This window comes from Crassostrea angulata, chromosome 2 (genome assembly GCF_025612915.1).
Source record: "Crassostrea angulata isolate pt1a10 chromosome 2, ASM2561291v2, whole genome shotgun sequence".
NCBI classification, from domain to species: domain Eukaryota; kingdom Metazoa; phylum Mollusca; class Bivalvia; order Ostreida; family Ostreidae; genus Magallana; species Magallana angulata.
The window spans coordinates 68356882-68369062 of NC_069112.1; the positions used below are offsets into that span (position 1 = coordinate 68356882).

The window sequence follows — 12181 nt, forward strand, 5'->3', positions numbered from 1 at the left end:
AGTAAACACAAACAAAAGAAACAAAAGAAGAAAAGCAAATAAAAAATATAACATGCACACCAACTTATAAATTGACAGCTCTAAATTTAAGGATTTTCCAATATGTGATTACAATATACACAAACAACAGCATGAACATAATATTTAGCACGTACATGTACATATATTTATTTATGAGAGAAAAGAAGGTGGAGAGAAAAATGCTGACGGGGCAATGGTTGCTTTGCGGCATAGCTGTCAATCAAAAAGATTTATTTATATATTTTAAAAAAGCATCATACATTCTCTTAACAAATAGTTGGGGATATAGTAAAGACTTGCTTTCAATAATATTCTCCAAGTGTCTCTCAAATTTTTCAAATTCACAGTTCTTTAAAAGTAAATATTTTTCCACAAGAAGCCTGTTTTCAATTTTCCTTTTGAGTTCCAACACATTTAAAGTTGGGTAAGTTTTAAGTCTACAAGTGAAAATATACTGTTTTACAATATAACTTAACAGGTTTTGTATTCTATACATATGGTAGTTTTTATATTTACCAAAAAGTATACTTTGCTTATCAAACATTAGGGACACCCTGTAGTTTCTTAAAAATAACTCTTCAATGTCACTCCATAGTTCTTTTACAAATGGGCATTCCACAAAAAGATGACTGATTGTTTCAGAATCTTGTTTACAAAAAGAACATTTAGGGGATTCAATAAGTTTAAGCTTATGCAAGTAATAATTTGTTGGTAATATCCTGTGTAAAATTTGGAATTGTAACCAATGGAATTTAGATTCTTGGGTTGTTTAAAAGGAAGTTCAAATATTTTATACCAATCATTCTCATTAAATATTGTGTCATTCTCTTCCCATTTTAGTATTGCTTTATTTTGGACCCTCTTTTCCCTTATCAATATATTATACATATCTTTGAATCCTTTTCTATTTTTGTAGAATATGGCTAATGTGTTTGGGATATATGGTCCAACTGTTGGTTTAATTTCTTTTATATTGCATTCACCTATTCGTTTTAATATACTCTTTTTTAGACCATTATATTCAACAAAGTTAGTCTTAATACCAAGTTCAATTAAAGATTCAAAACTTCTAAAGTCACCATCTATATCAAAAAGGTCAATGATGCAAACAAAACCAGCATTAAAAAAACTTCTCAAAAATATACTTTCTTTGTTCATCTTTACCCTTGGGTTATACCATATGTGTTCAAAAAGTGGATTGATTGTCTCACTTATTTTTATGTAACTTAGGAACACCTCTGACCAAAATTTGTTACCTATACTTTTACTGTGTTTAAGTACATAATCCGAGCCCTTTATCCATAAGTTATTTATTTTTATTTTCATTTGAGCTTCTAATAAATTAACCCACTTGGATTTTGATGTGAGGAGTCTACGAATCCAACTTGATTTCAAAGCAAGTGTAAAATCAGAGTAATCAATCATTTTCAATCCCCCAGTCTATAATCTTGAATGACAATATTTTTTTTAATTTTGTGGACTTTGCCACCCCATAGGAAATAATATAGTTCTTTATCAATTTCTTTTAACATTTCATTGTTGGGGTTTGGTAAGGTAAGAATAAGGTGGTTAAATTTTGGAATAATTAAATTTTTCAAAACCACTAATCGTCCAAAAGGTGTTAGTTTTCTGCGTTTCCATTGTTTCAAAGTACTTTGAATTTTTTGAAATATTGGGTTGTAATTTAAATCAATCATTTCATTAAGATTTATGGAGAATTTAATTCCTAACAAGTCAAAAGTGTTATTTCCCCATTCTAACTTCCATCTTGAATGATGAAAAACCTCTTTTGAAAATGTTTTGCTCCCAATCCAAACAAGTTTTGTTTTAGAAAAATTTATTTTTAGTCCTGATAAGTCAGCAAAAAAATCTAGTTCTCTTAGAATTCCATCTAATGATTCTGGGGAACCATCTGAAAACAGAGTAGTATCATCTGCATACTGTGAAAGTTTATATTCTTCTCCTTCTATAAATATACCTTTAACATCTTTGTTATTTCTTATAAGAATCTCTAAAACTTCTGCACATAAAAGAAAAAGATATGGTGAAATTGGGTCACCTTGTCTACAGCCCCTTTGAGGGTAAAAATAATCTGACGCTATCCCATTTTGAATAACACATGACTTGATTCCACTATAGAAAGTTTTTACCCAATCTTTAATTGAATCACCAAAATTAAATAGATCAAGGGTCTGGTAAATAAAATTCCAAGATATGGAATCAACTGCTTTTTCAAAGTCTATCAACATTAATAATCCTGGTATTTGGTTTTGTTCAGTATAGTTCATTAAATCATACACTAGTCTAATATTTTCTCCTATGAATCTCCCCTTTAAAAATCCTGTTTGGTCACTACTGATTAGTTTGTCTAAGACTTTTTTTAATCGTTCAGCTATACATCCAGAGGCTAATTTATAGACAACATTTAATAGACTTATTGGGCGCCAATTTTTTAAATATTGCTTAGGTTTTCCTTCTTTGGGAATACAGGAAATAATTCCTAATTTATTAGTTTCTGAAAAGTTTAACAATTCATATGAGTTATTTATTGCCCGTGTTATAAAGGAACCCAAGTCTTTCCAAAAAAATTTAAAACAACTCGCTAGAGAAACCATCCGGTCAAGGACTTTTATCATTCTTCATTTTTTTAAGAAAGTCTAATACTTCTGTTTTGATTAATGGGCCTTCAATGTATTGCAATTCCTTAGTATCTAATTTTGGAAAGTCAAACTGATTTATTTTTTCTTTAACAAAATTGTCTCCAGCTTCCTGTGTTTTTACTATACAGCTTCTCATAGAAGTTTTTTGTTTCATTTAAAATTTCATCTTGATCATATATTATTGTTTCGTCTTCCTGCACTAGTTTTGGTATTTGCTTATTGATAAAGTTTTTAGATTCTAAAAAAGTAAAGTACTTAGAAGGCTTTTCACCTTCCTCTATCCATTTGCTTCTTGACCGTAAACACTGTCCTTTAAGCCTTTCTTTTCTAATATTCTCAAGTTCATTTTGTTTACTAGTAATATCAGGCAAGGATTGTTCTCCTAAGTTTGGTTTCAGAATTAGTATTTCTTTTTCTAATTGTGATTCTCGCTTACTTGCATTTTTCTTCTTAAAAGTAGAGTATGAGATTGTTTTCCCTCTTATTTCCATTAACAAGATGTCTAGAAATATTTGGTCATTTATTGTTAAAGATATTATGTCATTGTCTATCTCTGGAATTAATTCTCTATTATAGACTAAACAGGCATATTGTAGCTTAACCTCGCAAATCTTTTCCTTAATTAGTTTAACATAATCCTTGTCTGTTAGTAGTGAATTGTTAAATTTCCAAAAACCTTTACCCCTCTTAAATTCGTTTGTTTTAAAAATTAATACTACTGGTGAATGGTCTGATCGATAACTATTTTCAAACTTTATTTGTGGAGCCAGAGATAAAAAAGATTGTGAGATATAAAAAAATCAAGTCTTCCCAGTTTAATTGGGTTTCTCTTTCTCCAGGTGTATCTTCTTAATGTGGGATTATTTTCTCTAAAAATATCAATTAAGTCAAGAGTCTCCATGAGTTTATGAACTTCTACTTGTGCCTTAGGATTATTTATTCTTTTATAGTTCATCTAGGTCTTGATTCAATACTAAGTTAAAATCCCCACCTATTATAACATATTGGCCTGAGTAAATTTCTTCTATCTTTCCTAACAATTGGGAATAAAACTCTGGGGTATCAGAATTTGGGCCATATAAGTTGACTAGTAAAAATTGTAGGTTGTCAATTGTAGCCTCTAAAATAAGATAATTCCCATTTTCATCTCTGTAATTTTTATGTACTTTAACTTCACAATTATCATTAAAGAGAATTGCCATTCCCCTTGAATTTGACTTATATGAATTAAAAAAGACATCATGACCCCACATTGTTTCTATATAATTTTCTTCTTCAGTTGTAAAATGTGTATCTTGAATAAAATAAACATTATATTTTTTCAGTTTTAAATTCATTAAAACATCTTGACACTTTCTTTTATCCCCTAGTCCTTGACAATTTACAGAGATGATTTTCAGTTAGTTGGTCATATAATCATCTGTTAATTTAACCATTGTCAAACACAAAATACATAACAAATATCATGCCCCGATAGAGAGAAGAGAGGGATATTATGTTCCCTATTGAAAATAAAAGGCTGTGCATATTAGAAAAGGTACACATTGCGCAGACTGGCAAATGCATGGTAGTTTATTTTAACTAGTTTTTAACATGACCCTGTACTTGGTTATACACATATATGAAAAAAGATTGTTATATTATCTTTAAAATAGGGACGTTTGAAGAGACACCAGTGCTTATCCTCATGTACAGTTATGTTTAGAAGTTAATTGTGAGGATGTAATTTGTTAATTTGTCTTAAATTCTTAAACTAGTCTTTATACCTCTTTAAATTATAAGAAAAATACATTACATTTAAAATCTACAATCAAAATAATATTAATCGTTTTTCCGTCTAGAACATTTCTAATTTTTAAACCACCTATTCGGGATTTTCATAACCTGCAGTTATCGTTCGTAACACGAGTTATCTCTCCATTAGAGCTGGTATACGATATTTAACCAGTATAAACAAATGGTTATAATAAACGTTTTTTGTCTTGTTTAATCGGTTATTGATATAAATTGTCAATGTAAAAAGACGACTGTGCGATGAAAGGATGCTGTAATACTGCAAAATAAGTACGAAGATTTGACTAGCGCGTTTAATTGTAGCATCGCTTTTGAAAGTGCGGGGGGGGGGGGGGGGGTCATCCAAGAAATATAGACACACCATGAAAATCCTAATCCGTGTGTGTGGGGAGGGGGTAGGTGGTGTAGCGTACTGTACTGCATACCTTTAATCATAATTTCATTAAGCATTTACTTCTTTCCACAAATTCACAATTCTTTTACATGGATGATGCTCCCAAAAAAGTGGTTGGGGGGATTCCAAATACACAAGCAAAGTAACTTGTCGTTGATTTTAAAATTAATAATAATCGATAAAATCAAATCCGTCAGTACTTCAGTACTTTGATTTTTTCATTTATTCGCATCATATTTCTTCAAACATATATTAAATGACTTCTTTATAGGGATGATGTAAACACACACAACGGTATTAATTTTTGAAGTCATTAAAAAACATCTAAAAACGGACATTGCCTGCTCAGAAATGTAAACAGAAAATTCTACGGACTAAATTCTTATTAAAATGATGTTTTATATCTAATGTAAGTTTCCTTCCACCTTTTCGCTCGGGTTCTTTTCTCATTTTGGTGTGACTAGCAAAGAACGATCCTATCATTTTTAAGTTCCGATTGAGAATAAATGAAAACGGACTGAACAATAAGTGAACACACAGTGAGCGTTTTGTGAACGGTGAGCGCGAACGGAGCGGAGCGCTAGTGAACGCACGGTGAGCGCACTGTGAACGCACAAAAAATGGAACGTAGAAAGTTTCAGGGACTGTATTTAAATACAGAAGGAATTTTTTTGCTTAAATTTAAATCTAGTCAACACATGAATCTAATTACTTGGAATTACTTGAGATCGAGACTAATTTGACCCTCACTTTGATCCCTACGAAGATACTTGGCTCTAAATTATTTAAAACATTTTATCTAAAACTTCCAACTATATATCAAGTATGTTCAATTGTTTCCTTAATTAACAGCCATGCATGATTTCTATAATAGATACACATGTATTTAAACTGAACACATTTCATTATATCCCGGGCTTCGTTAAAAAAAAAAACCAGATTCATAATTCTTTAATGCAAGTAAATTTTATAATAGATGTTGACATAGTTTGGATGCAAATTAATTTTTTGTGTATGTATTTTAATAATATCTAAAGTCATATTTAATATGAAGTCATTTCAGAAAGACTCTGTAGTCTATAGCTTATCATTTCAAAAGAAAAGAAATGAAAGAAACAAAAATTTGCAGATCGGCTTCATTTTTGATTAACATTCATTGAAGTCAATACTGTTTTTTTCATTCCATATTTAAATTGCATTGTATATTCGTTACGTAATCACTAGACATCGACATTTTTCTCTGTATAATTGTCGATAGTTCTGCCGACCTTCGCATTAGGGAAACAAACCAAACAGTCGTCATCGTACTATACTAAGGAATTTTTTTGCTTAAATTTAAATCTAGTCAACACATGAATCTAATTACTTGGAATTACTTGAGATCGAGACTAATTTGACCCTCACTTTGATCCCTACGAAGATACTTGGCTCTAAATTATTTAAAACATTTTATCTAAAACTTCCAACTATATATCAAGTATGTTCAATTGTTTCCTTAATTAACAGCCATGCATGATTTCTATAATAGATACACATGTATTTAAACTGAACACATTTCATTATATCCCGGGCTTCGTTAAAAAAAAAACCAGATTCATAATTCTTTAATGCAAGTAAATTTTATAATAGAAGTTGACATAGTTTGGATGCAAATTAATTTTTTGTGTATGTATTTTAATAATATCTAAAGTCATATTTAATATGAAGTCATTTCAGAAAGACTCTGTAGTCTATAGCTTATCATTTCAAAAGAAAAGAAATGAAAGAAACAAAAATTTGCAGATCGGCTTCATTTTTGATTAACATTCATTGAAGTCAATACTGTTTTTTTTCATTCCATATTTAAATTGCATTGTATATTCGTTACGTAATCACTAGACATCGACATTTTTCTCTGTATAATTGTTGATAGTTCTGCCGACCTTCGCATTAGGGAAACAAACCAAACAGTCGTCATCGTACTATTCAATATATGGGCCCAATGTTACAATAAATTGCTTAGATATTACATTTACAGTTCAGTTTAATATCTACTGTCAAAGCTATTTCTCTATTGAAGTTAATGGTATCCTCATATCTTTATCACGCAAATATTATTATTCATTGTAATATCGTTGACAGTTCTGTCGAACATCGCATTAGGTAAACCTGCCACACAGTCAACAACGCATTATGGCTATAACGCCGCGTATGCAGTGGATGGCAACAGAGGAACAGATATTTATGTAGACAGGTGTACAGTCACAGATTATGACGACACCAATCCCTGGTGGAGGGTGGATCTGCAGGCTGTGTATAACATCAAAACTGTCAGAATACTTAACAGAGGAATAGATAAATACGGAGGTAAGTGAAAAAAATTAAACACATTGCAAGTTTTGATTTTGTTTTTTATATCCAAACTTTATATTATATATGTATAACATCACAACTGTCAGAATACTTAACAAAGGAATAGACAGTTAAACACAGGTAAGCGTATCTAACAACAACATTACAAAATCGAAGTATAGCAAATGGAGAGGAAACTGTTGATTAAATTCTAGTTAATTGGTTCATAGCTTCGATCGAATGAAGTCCTAAAAAATATTGATTTACTATTTTGTTATATCCGAAACTCTTTAAACTCCTCTTTTATTTTACACAGTATCCAAATCATGATTAAGGTGTCCTATAGATGTGCAATAAGGTTTCGGAAATTTAATTTTCATCCAAGGTGTCAATTAGATGCTGAAAATTGACGTTTATGTTGTTTGACAAAAAATGTGGTTCCAATAAATCAACTGCTTTATGCATAAGCCAAATCAACTCTGGCATATAATTGGAGGCGTCCTGTTGATGTATAAGGTCTTAGAAATTTTATTTGAACCCTGAGGGTTAAAAAAGTTGTTTTTATTTACACAAGAAATGGTTCCAAAAACTTAATTTTCTCTGGAATTATGAAATGGGATTTCGGTTAGATGCACAAAAACCTCTTGAAAAATTGCCATTCTGGTGGGTAAATAGTAGCCAAAATGACATTTGTTCCCCCAACTTTAGCTAGATGGGCAAAAAGGTTTAAGATGTTATTAAATTGGATTACTTAAGTGGTTGTAACCCCCCCCCCCCCCCCCCACACACACAAAAAAAAACCCGAAAAAAAAACAACAACAAAATCCTAACATTCATATTTAACCTAATGGTCAAAAATCTAATGAAAATAATATTGGTGGTCTTAAAATAATATTAACTGGTGAAAATCAGTAACATATACTCACCTCACGTTATATCTATTGAGTATATACGGTCAGAATGATACACCTTTATTCCCATCCTACAGTACCGATCAGTCCCAACCTAACAGAAAGTAAACCCCAACTAAACCCTGGGTTTACTTTCTGGAATTACTCCGGGTTTACTAGAGTGGACCCTGAGTAAACTCAAAGTAAACCCATAGTGAACACAGAAAGTAAACACCTATCAAACGTATACCCCTGAAAACCTGTGTATTCAAAAATGCATGTACAATGGGCGGGAATTACAGGCAGTAGGTTAGTAAGATTAAAGACGGGTCTGCTTCACACTGCAGTGCGTTCAGTTGACCCCAAATGCAAGTCCCGAGTAAACCCAAAGTGGACACAAATTCTTAAGAAGTAAACCTATAGTAAACAAAAGGAAAACCTCAAATGTAAACCCGGGGTTCAGATAGGGTTTACTCTGGTGTTAGGTTGGGTCTATTCAATACTGTAGGCTTTTTTCTTCTATAAAATTATTTCAGTTGCAAAACCATCTCTTGGAATAGGATTGGTATTGTCATACCCCGCTTCAAATGAGATTGGGAGTAAACTCCATATCCTTCTCTCTCCGTCTGTTTGAATGTATTTGTGTTTGTCTGTCTGTCTATAACACATTTATGTTCCACTTTTTTCCGGTATTTGATGCTTGACATTTTAAGTCTTTGTTTAAGTATGCCATATGGTGGGATTCATTTTTTTCATTGTCAATCTGAAGAATCAAATTTAAAATATAAGTAAACATAGATTAATAGAGATGTGGATCTTCATGAAAATTAAAATATTTTATCATTTTCTATTTGTCAACTCCTCGGGGTTATATACTTTACACCATTTGATGCCCCCGACACAAAAAACACGAATACATAGAACACGTATATATATAGAACTTCGCCTTGACCTTAAACCTCGATTTAAGCAGCTCAGTTTATGCATTTAGTTTCTTTGTAAAAAAACAAGCATTATATACTGGTGTAGCATACAGGAAGTAAGTCAAGACGAATAATATGCAGTAAGCTTTTACTTAGAAACTTGACGTAAAGTCACCGCAAAGAACATGATAGAGCGATAACTATAGGGCTTATACATAGTGGGGCCTCAATCAAACTAGTACTGCTAATAGTAACGAAAGTCTACTACACAATTAACGTTTTCCCTTGTCATCAAGATAGTTGTAATTAACACGTGATGTCAATCACTTACAACAATTAGTATATACTTACATCCACCAAGCATGATTCCTTCTATTTCTTATAATAAATTCATAGGTCTATAGAAACAACAGTACTACAATCTACACGCCCCGTTCATTGATTGGTCGAAACCTACATGTACAGCGACCTTCATAATACATTGTACAACGTACTGCAAAAAACAATCATGATGATGTCAGACTCAAATTCCAATAGCAGACGATCTGGCTGTTACTTTTAGCTGACGTACTGTTGTACATAATGTACATTGACGTCACTTTAGTGGATTTTACCTACTTTTTTGCAACGAATTTATAAATATGTTTAAAGATAGATGTAAATATGTATTTGTTCTAATATAAAATAGTTTTCTGATGATTCATGCGGGTTATAAAGAGAGCCATCACTGCAGAAAAAAATCACATAACCCGCTAAAGAAAATGAATTAGCATACTTATTCCTGCCTCATTTTACAATTTAGGTGCTTAACATATGTCAACTTTCTACAAATTTATTTGTCAAGATTAGGCACAGTCATTGTAATTTTGACCCGGTACAATATTATAATCGCCAAAGCAAGATCTCATCAAACTTTAATCATTCTTATTGATCACATTTTTCGTAAAGAAATATCACTGTAAATGTTCTTTTTTTTCTTTTTACGTTATAAACAAAATAATCATACTTTGTAAATGTGTACCCTTTTTGGATTAAAAAAAAATAAAACAAATACAGGGAAGTGTAATTTGGGGGAAACACTCCGGTTAGGCTTTTCCTGTGTTATATTTATATATAATTATATTGTGCATTTTTTTTATAACCATTAGGCCTTCAAGACAAAAGCTAACAGCATCTAGTTTACACCTGTTATTTGACTTTTATTCAGATTTGTCGTTTCGGCTGCGTGATGTTACCGTCACTGTAGGGCTGACAGAATCTGATGTCAACACTCCCTGTGGTTTCTTTGCTGGTCCCGGTACCGCGTCACAGCTGGTCGTCATCGATTGTACGACATTACCACGGGGAAGATTTGTAAACATCTCCAAGACAACTGAGCATCTCACTCTTTGTGAGGTTGATGTGTTTGGCGTCGTTGTCTAATATTCATTAAAGCCGATGACTTAGCTGAAATGTTGCCGACTTCAGATACATGTATATGTTTGCGCATCCTAAAGAATTGATTATCTGTTCCTATTTAATGTGACTTTTGACATCGCTTCAAGTTAAAGTTCTACAGCTGTTGCCCTATTCATACCTATATATCTTTTACATGTCTGACTTTTTTTTATAATGCTACTTACTTTGGATATAACTGTGAACATTGTTAATGTACCTATATATTTAATTCAACGCATTTTTAATAACTTTGATCAGTACGTATTGGTTTTATTTCTGTTTAATTACTGTGGTGTCAATAAATAACATTTATGGTACATTTTGTTTTCTTTTAATAGAACATTAATTAGGGCATGGGAATTATTTACACAACTTCTCTGTGCAGAAAATATAGCATTTAAAATTGTGTAAACTAAAATATAAACAAATTAGAATTCAGTACAACCCGTCGCTAACCCGAAGCTTTTTAAAGCTGAACACCGCTCGTAAATAGGCACTGTCCGCCATATTTCTTTTTCATCACTGCTGTCCCTACAACCCCTATATAAGGCACACACCTCTAAACAGTTCAAAGTACTTTGCTGTAGACGTCTCACCTGTGTGGACATGCATCCTCGCCGTGCTACTCGGTCGCAATGAAATTACCTAATTTTACACACAGGAGAATACTTACATCAAATTAATCGGTCAATTTATTATTTACAAACAGAATATGCACATGAATAAGAAAAAAACGCATTAAATATAAAGACTACGAAAGGAATACCACTGCTCGGCCACGAGTTTCAGGTGTGCAGTCGGGTGTAACGAAATCGAAGGATCTATATACAAGGTACCTATTTATGAGCCGCGTTCAGTTTTAAAGTAAATTCGGGTAAAGAAATGGTACACTTACTTTGCAATATATTTTCTTTTTGATTTTGCAAATAGCCATACAAGATAGAACTATCGGACGATATCATAGCATCATACTCTATCATTTCATTGGAAACATTAACTCATTATTCTTTGAAGAATAAGGAATGTATTATTTTACTTCATTCCCGTATAGAATCGTAATTACTTTGATTTATTTCTCTAAGCAAAATCATAAGCAAGTATAAGATTCGGTATCAGATGAACTATGGTCACTAAATTCAACAGGATTTTGCACGTATGCCGTTAAAATCCCCTTTTCTTATATTTCATTCCATTTTGAACTTCATAATTCAAAATTTATGAAGAATAAATAAGCAAAACCAAAAAAAAAAAAACTTAAAAAATTGACGCAATTAAAAAGGACACATTTCTTCTATGTTCGCAAAAAGTTTTACACCCGAAAATAATTAAATATTGGATATGTTCCAAATCTCAGACTTTTTAAGAGTCTTAAACCGAACTTAATTATAAAATGAAATATATTTCAAACAATGTTGCATCAACTGATTTCAGTTAGTTATAATACGAATGTTTTAAAATAACAAAGGATGAGGCTGATCTATTGTTATTTTAAATTCTGAGTTCGTTCAAACCTAGGAAAATAGTCAGTGTGCATTAAAAATTAAACAATATCAAACTGGTTCACATTATTACATGATTTAAAGCTATGAGGTATGTTTCAAAGACACTTTCTTAAAGGGTGTCGTAATCGAAAGTGGTATCTCCTTCAAATATATATAGTCCGGCTGATTGGTGCAAAATTGCTCACTTAATGAAGCTAGCATCAACTTTTGCATGGTGGTACATGCATAT

At 31.8% G+C, this 12181-nt stretch overlaps 1 pseudogene; it reads left to right on the plus strand.

The window, feature by feature from the left end:
- Positions 1–10563, plus strand: part of LOC128174777 (uncharacterized) — a 149962-nt pseudogene extending 139399 nt beyond the window's left edge.
- Positions 10564–12181: the final 1618 nt, after the last annotated feature.